At 35.3% G+C, this 9,096-nt stretch overlaps 1 long non-coding RNA gene across 7 annotated transcripts; it reads left to right on the forward strand.

Moving 5' to 3' along the window:
- Positions 1-4,002: 4,002 nt before the first annotated feature.
- On the forward strand, positions 4,003-8,870 carry LOC110868187. Of its 7 annotated transcripts, none has more exons than XR_002552287.2 (7): positions 4,003-4,331; positions 4,517-4,672; positions 4,760-4,915; positions 5,019-5,141; positions 7,684-7,807; positions 7,906-8,012; positions 8,231-8,870. It is a non-coding gene; the product is annotated as an uncharacterized LOC110868187 (long non-coding RNA). The 7 variants fall into 7 exon arrangements; XR_002552292.2 differs by having other exon boundaries at positions 4,543-4,672; XR_004878521.1 differs by lacking the exon at positions 4,517-4,672 and having other exon boundaries at positions 7,597-7,807.
- Positions 8,871-9,096: the final 226 nt, after the last annotated feature.

The following is a 9,096-nucleotide window of genomic DNA, read 5'->3' on the forward strand; positions in this document are numbered from 1 at the left end:
AACTTTCGAGGTCTATGATTCGAACCATATCTTTCGATGAGGTCGAAGGATCCACATTATCCTTCGACCTCTTATCCTTCGACACAGTACATCTTTCAACTGTTGACTAAGTCAAACCAGGAGGACGGTTGACTTTGTCAACTTACAGGACTGACAAGGACATCGTTTACATACAGACCGAATACAGACAAAGTACAGACACAAGTGCACCAACAATGATTAACTTGTCATATGCACATGTGCCTATGTATTTACAAGTATTTTACGTTTTTTATTAAACCACCTGTTTATCAATATAATATTGTTTAACATTATACATGTTACTAGTATGAATTTAAAACCATTTGTTAGCTATACCCAATTGTAATACATTATACAAACTTAACCTTTAATCTGTGTGTTTTATCACTTCATGCACATACTGTATGCACATGTGCATACGGGTCATTTAACTTACTAATCAACGTAACATGCCATATTTTAACAAACATATAAATTTATAACTAATAACACTATATGCACATGTGCATACGAGTCATTTAACTTATTAATCAACGTAACATGCCATATTTTAACAAACATATACATTTATAACTAATAACACTATATGTACATGTGCATACGGGTCATTTAACTTATTAATTAACGTAACATGCCATATTTTAACAAACATATAAATTTATAACTAATAACGTGCATTTATATCACTTTATGCACATGTGCATATTGTTATTTAACCATATTATTGCACATGTGCATAAACAACAAACAATACGAACTTGTTACTATAACCATATTAATTCACCATATTAATTCACGTGTGCATAAACAACAAACTATATGAACTATAAATCCAAACATTGATCACCATATCACCCATCCAACATAACAATTTCTACAATACACATTACCAATTTGCTAAAATTCTAACTTCTCAATACATCAACCAACAAATATTAGTGACATGATTATCTAATTCCAACCACAACTAACCAAACTGTAACATGCATCATAAATGTACCAACTTGTTACCTTCCCAACACAACCATCTGACATGCCTAACCAAACAAAACAATCCAAAGTACCAGTTTAATGTTCAAATATCACTAATTAACTAGAAATACTACCTACGTGTCATGAACTACTACCCTCAAACTTTATCCCCATTCTTCCATTTGCTAAGAGTGTTCCAGCATTTTTCTTGTTCTGCTCCCTCTTTTTTCCAACAATTTCCGCATTCTTTCATCTCCCAAATTTTGTGTTGCTTTTCTTGCAAGGTACATAACCGTTGCCTTGTACACGTTCGCCTCTGATAGTAACAGTTTTGTTGCAATCTTCATCCTCAGGTTTTGCAATTGCATGTCTTGAATATTTTTTGCGTACTAAAACCGCATTCAAACTCGAGTTATAACATTTGAAAAAAAAAACAAAACTGATAATGCACATGTGCATAAATGCATATTGCGTCATTAACAATACTAATATTAACAGTAAGTTCTCAACACTTTCTAACCTTTTTGCTTAACAACCGCATGCTCGTCTTCTGTCGCATCTAGCATTCTTTTCGACCCTTCATCTCTCGGCTTCAGGAGAAACGTAACTTTCTTTGTTTTGTTTTGTTTTCATTTTACTCTATACAATGAGAATGTATATTAACTTTAATTTGTATTACTCTGTTAGTATGTTATTTCAAACTACATATACAAAATCCATTATACGTTCCCAAAATCCGCTATACATCGGGCATATGCATCTATACAGCTATACCATGCAACATCAGATATGCACATGTGCATGCATACAACTATGACATATCTTATCAACAATATATATGAACCAACACACGCGCATAACTATAACTATGCAACTATAACTATGCACATGTGCATACATACAACTATGAAATAATTTATCAATATATACACATGTTAACACATTGACCCGAAAAAACAAATTCGGTTACAAATTATAAACATAATTTATCATGTTATGCACATGTGCATACCAATCAAACATAAATATGAACCAAAACCATAAGTAAAACCATAAGTTATCACATTATGCACATGTGCATTCCAACACGTTGTGCACATGTGCATACTAATCAAGCATAAATATGAACCAAAACCATAAGTACAACCATAAGTTATCACATTATGCACATGTGCATTCCAAATCAAACACAAACACATAATCGTATGATCTTACATAGGTTGTAATCTACTTACATCTGTAATCCTTACATCTGTAATCTACATAAACAATATTATGCACATGCATACCAATCAAGCATAAATATGAACCAAAAACCATAAGTACAACCATAAGTTATCACATTATGCACATGTGTATTCCAAATCAACCACAAGCACATAATCGTATGAACTTACATCGGCTGTAATCTACATGAACAATATTATGCACATGTGCATTCCAAATCAAACGCTAACCTATAATCGTATTAACCTTACATCATCTATTTTCCTTACATCATATGTAATCTAGATTACAAATATTATGCACATGTGCGTTCCAAATCAAACACAAACACATATGCACAACATCGGCTCATCTGTAATCTACATTACCAATATTATGCACATGTACATTCCAAACCAAACACCAACACATATGCACAACATTTGCTGTAATTTACACGAACAATATTATGCACATGTGCATTCCAAAATAAACACAAACACATAATCGTATTTACATACCAATATTATGCACATGTGCATTCCAAAACAAACACAAACACTGTGCATTCTAAAACAAACACAAACACGTAATCGTATTTACATGAACAATATTATGCACATGTGCATTCCAAATCAATCACAAACACGTAATCATATGCACATGTGCATTTACATACCAATGTTATGCATATGTGCATTCCAAAACAAACACAAACACGTAATCCTATCTACATGAACAATATTATGCACATGTGCATTCCAAATCAATCACAAGCATTCCATATCAATCACAAACACATAATCGTATGCACATGTGCATTCTAAATCAATCACAAACACATAATCATATTGACCTACCCTACATCGGCTGTAATCTACCAGAACAAGCACAGATTACAGAACAAGCACATAATTGGCTGTAATCTACATGAACAAGAATCTACATGAACAAGAATCTACATGAACAAGCACAAAGAACTTTGTACGAGCTTACATAGTATGATATCAACTTACAGAACTTACATCGGCTGTATATAGTATGATATGAACTTACAGAACTTACATCGGTTGTATGAACTTTCTACATCGGCTGTATGAACTTTCAACTGTATGAACTTTGAAGTTCGTAAATCGATGCAATGACGTATGCTCTTCGTAATATATAAACCTCGCCGAATATGCCGAGTATGACCGTTTTTTACCCTAAATCGATTCTTGCCCTAAATCGATTCGCTATGGCCGTTTTTTGCCCTAATTTCGAGCCGGCGATTAATGTGCTGACGGCGATTGAATAGCGACGATGATTGTATGGCGAATATTGCTGATGAACTGCTGGAATTTGGAGCGTCAGTGAGTATCGGACGATGATCGTATGGCGATTGAAACAATCGACTGATTTGGGGAGTTGTGTTGATTGTGATAGTTGTTGGACTTGAAACTGTTTTATCGATCATAATTTAATTAAACGCTGACGTCCATAGCGGGATTTTATAATTTTTTTATTATTTACAAAATTGCCATCCGTTCACATTGGTTCTTGCGGTTCTCGCAATAAAGGTGGTTCTCGCATGAACCCCACCCTATATATCTATACTACTTTAATAAGCATATAGGAAGGACATAATGGTAATTCGACAATGTGTTGAAAACACCCTCAATGCACAATGTACAAGATTTAAAGCACAAGAAAACACAAATTTTTTACCCTTCAACTGATTCATCATCAACCATCCATTTCTTTCAATTTTTCACACGGATCACAATCTGGACGGCTGATATTCACTTCACATGGATCGCCCTTTCTACTCCCTTCTCTCTCACAACTCACATCTCACAAACTTTATCAGACTCTTTCTCTCTCTTTCTCCCAGATCTAGATCGGAAGTGTTTGAACCACCGGTGGAGGAGACTAGGGTTTCGTCTTCCGTGATGAAAGATGTCTGGAGTGCTGATGGTTTGAGATGAAATCAGATGATGAACAACCTGTGATGAAGAACAAACATCAATGAAATCGAAAACACACAGGGTTGAACACGGATTTGAAGAAACCCTAACTGAAGGTTTTGTCCGGTCATCTCTGTTGTGGTTTCTTTCGGCTTTCTTCCACATCAACGATTAGCAAACACAAAGGTAATCAAACCCTAAAATGTCTAAATGGACTGGTTGTTTTCGTTCTCAGCTTTCTACCCTTTTGTTGTTCATCTAACTTGAAGGAGAAGTCCTGTTGAGTTAACATGTAATTTCATTATGGTTTTACACGATGTGGTTCACCAGCTTAACGAGAATTTTGAATTATTTCCTTCTTTGATTTTTAGGGTTTTTTTTTGCTGTGACATATTAGACAGGTATTGGGATCCTCAATCGATAAGATTAACAATTCGTGCGTTGCTGTGACATATTAACAATTTCATTAGGGTTTTACACGATGGGTTGATTGACCTAATGTGTTATTTGTTTAATTACACCAATTTGTAAGCGCTTATCGCATAAACAGCATTATGTGCAACTCAAGTGTTGATTTATTATTGCTAATTGTGATTAGTGTACTGTTCTTTTAGCAGGTTTAATGGTGGCATGTTTGTGCTGGTTCAACAAAGCTAGAAAGCGGAGGTGACGGCTAGGGTTTCGATTAGTGATCTCGGTCTGATGTTCTTCACGATAGAGATGCACTCGAGATGGTAAAGATGGAATTCCAGCATTGCTTGGGGTTACAGGTGTGCTTGATTTGGTGGGGTTGAAGTTGAACGTTTACTTGAATCCTTTATGTATTTTTCGTTTTTACTAATTGCGACTAATTTTTGTCTTATGGTATTGCAGGGATCCGCGTTTGAGTTTAGTTCTGGCTGGAATCCGAGTCGATCGTTTCACAACTACTATGGCGTCTTCTAGGGTTTCATCAAAAGTCCAAATCAAGAAAATCCGTTGGGTCCATCACTAAAGGTAAACTCTCTAACCTCAACTGACTATGTTCTTTTGAGTATTGTAGAATGACCATGTTTCGCTCCTTCAAATTAAGCACTTCGGCTAATAAAGGGGTCTGTTTGATGTTTAAAGGGGTCTGTTTGATGTTTAAAGTCAATTTTGAAGTGGGGTAGCTTCTTTCTTGTTTGTTTTCCCTGGATTTTGTTATTATATTTGTTTGTTGTTTTGGTAAATTTAAACTATAGGTCATGTAAGCTCTCTTTATTTGGTATTGTGTGAAATTTTGATCGACGATGGTTGTAAACTGTTATTTTTCTTTTAATCTTTTGTAGTTGTTTTGTGTAAATGTGATTTTTTATTTTGAATTTGTTGACATATCATAGTGTGAAGTTATTTTAGTTTGACAATGTTGAATGGGATCAACGTCCCTATGTTTTGGTTCACACTCTTGTTAAGAGTTGCTAAGATATATAAGCAATTTTATAACAAACTTTTTTGATGTATGATATTGATATTATTTGAAATTAGAAAGGAATTTAAAGTCGAATTAATGTTGTTGATTCATTTGGTGTTTTGGACTTCTTTTGATGCATGCGTGATCAAACTTCTCATATTTGTTACCATTTTTTTGGTGTACTCAGGGAGTATTGTGCGTTGAATGAACGTAAGCATGGATTTAAATGCATCGCCAGAACCTGAAGAAGATGAGTAAATTTTTGAACCAAATTTCAGTGAAGGTAGTGCACCAGAAGAAAAACAAAGCCATCATCTTTATCATCATGTAGAACATGGAGAGTCGGCGATGGATATTATGCGTCATGAACAGAAACCTGATAAGGTCACTTGCCCTCCGACTCCTGAGTGGAAACGATCTTCTGAATTTGATCTGAATGGAGAGGCGATACCAGATGAAGATGATGATGGAGAAACAACTTTTTGAAAAAGGTTACAGTGCTAAGTGGCACAAATGGTATATTTAGTGTGATTTTCATATGATTATTTAGCTAGATTGGGGCGCTGTTTGGTGAGTGGGTCAACTTGGTTAACTGGGCCAGACACGGTATAGTCAAACCATCAAACGTTTTGGGTATTTTTTCATTTGAATATGCTATTATACCATAAGTTAATGAAACCCATATAATATATATATGTACGATATCATGGATTCATGGGCCACCACAAGTAATATTCGCATACTTAAAATACCAATGGTCACTTGGGGAGGACCATAAGCCCAAGGAAGCTTTTGTTTATTTTTAAAAAAATATTTTAATAGAATTCTATAGTTCTTATTAAAGTCATAGAATTCAACGAATGTCATTTTTTTGCACACTTAAAAATTGCAGATAAGAGCCAGGGGTATTGAGAACATAGTAACCGTATGCCTCTTAGACCGGAGTTCAGCCCCGCACATGGTAAATCTGTAGCTTTCAGCTATTTCTCATGTTTCAGTCTGATATTGATTTACCCTTGCAGGAAGTTGATCCTTGTGAGGACTTGACTGTTAATGACATACTAAACTGTACGCCTTGAGGTTAAGGAGGTTAAAGGAAAGGTAACCCCTGAGCATACTGAAATGTTACCCATTCGGAATAAGACAAACAGGGAACAGGTCAATGGGACAGGTTAGTTACTCTTACTTAACTTTGTTTTTAATAAAGTCCTTGCTTCTTAGACCACGCGGTGTGGAGGGGCTTGAAGATGGGGCGTTATGCGACACATGGACGCCACGTAAGCACGCGTCAAAAAGTGGCGTGGTGGAAAAAATGGGGTGGGGAAGGGGCGTGGAAGAGGGGCGTTATTTGACACGTGGAGATATGCTCAAATGTTGGTACATTTTCAAGAACTTCCATATATTATTAGTATATTGTACACCGGGTCGGCAGGTAACAACATAATGGGTTCGGGTGATATTTCAACCAAACTAGAACGGGTCAAAACAAAGCGTTCTAGAAAATGGTCTTAGGGTTTCGACCAAAATGACTAAAACATAAATTATAGACGGCCGGCGAAATGGGTCGTAGCGGGTTTAGGTCGTTACGGTTCCAACCAAACTGGGTACGGGTCAAATGGAATGTTTTAGAAAGTGGTCATTTGCTTTGGCTCGGAATGGGTTCCCGACCTTTGGGTTGTAGCGAGTTCAAGTCTGAGCGTGCTCAGATCAACTCGATATGGGTTAGTATTTTATTTGTGTTTTTGATGTTTAAATGAATCTGATGCTGAAATTTAGTATTTTATTTTTTATAGAATATAATTTTTAGATTTTTTTTAATTTCGCGTCGAGGCATACGTCTTGTGAGGCGAAGGGAAAACGCCTCGAGGCAAGATTCCGTACTTTTAAACCTTTGCTTCTACTCCGTTTTGTTTTGGATTCTACATTTTTTACACATCAAGTTACTCGAGTTATCCCAGTTTTCATGGAGATTTTTTTTTTCAACGAAAAAGCAATCCTTACCATTGTTGATCCGAACAGGATTTGTTCTACACCAGTCTACTCAAGCTCAACCTAAGCAGGATTTGTTCTAGAAGTGTAAAATTTACTTTGTTTACAATTGTTTAGGAAAGAACAGTTGTTGTTGCTGCAGTTTCCTTGTTAGGAACATTACCAGCTCTAGCATCATTCAGCGATTCCACAAACACCACTAACAAATGGGTTACCAGAGCACTTGCGCTTCCTACTGCAGGTTCAAACTTTCAAGTTCCTATGAATTTATAATATTATTTTGTTTCATGATGGTTCAATGTTAATTTAGCGTTATGTTTTGTTTATTTTTTTTTGTAGGAACTGCCTCTAAGAAAGAGATTCGATTGAAACAGAATCTGCGGTAAATACTCTGAAGCATATATTTGACAAGCATGTAAGCTTAATTAGAGAAAGATGTTTTTCAAGTAAGTTATATATTAAAATTACTTTCTTTTTGTTTTCTCACCTTGCTCACGGATGGCTATATTTTTTCAAGTAAATTATATATTAAAATTACTTTCTTTTTGTTTTCTCACCTTGATCACGGATGGCTATATGTTTTTCAAGTAAATTATATATTAAAATTACTTTCTTTTTGTTTTCTCACTTTGATCACGGATGCCTGTTTATGTCATTGTTGTAGATGCTTGTGAAGCTGGAGAATTTGCTAAAGTGGCAACCAAGCCATTGAGGTTACACGTGTCAAACGTTTATGGCATTAGAGAAACCAGAAGGGGTCCCAATTCAGGTGTTGGCAGATTTTTTTTAACATGTTGGTTTTTTATGTGAAAGAGGTAATAACTTCTCATCTCATATTTTTTAAAGTATAGTTTGAACCATTTACTTTTGGATCCATCGATTCTGGTTACATTTTCCAAACAGGTCTCAAGTGTATTTTTATTAGTATGCGAATCATGTAAATCGTTTTTACAGAGGTTAGGGTATTATTGAGATGCTATATGTGTGTTTTAATCATTCTGACTCTTATTTATATAACAATAGAGGTCCTGGACAAAGTATTTCATGTCAACCCATCCTGATCTGTAATGGGTCAAAATGGACCCAAATGGGTTGGGCCAACTTACACTCTTTTTTTTATTAATTTTTTTCATTTTATAAAGTTATAAATATGCAAAGTATGACTCAATAGGTCTTTAAAAATTTGAGTTCAGTTTGTATGGGTTTTAATTTGTTCGGCCCTTTTGATCCATTTTCTTTTTAGTTAAACCATTTGACCTGAAAAATGTAAGACATTGAAACTGATATATGTGTAAGTTGATGGTCATAGGTTATTGCTTTTATTAATGACAGTCTGCCACAGTTCTGCATTTTTTTATTTGTTTATTTGCCAATATAGGAACCTACTGTACCCAATGAAGTCAAGTCTCTGCAGAGGAAAAAAATATGTTGGTAAACAGCCAAATCTGGCACAGTTGAAGCAGTACAGGAAGAATTTCCAGCTAATGGTTTTTCAAGGAACCTCAATGCTATACAAGACCGTCAAGAAGC

The sequence above is a fragment of the Helianthus annuus genome, chromosome 14, assembly GCF_002127325.2.
Source record: "Helianthus annuus cultivar XRQ/B chromosome 14, HanXRQr2.0-SUNRISE, whole genome shotgun sequence".
In the NCBI taxonomy this organism is placed as follows: Eukaryota; Viridiplantae; Streptophyta; class Magnoliopsida; order Asterales; family Asteraceae; genus Helianthus; species Helianthus annuus.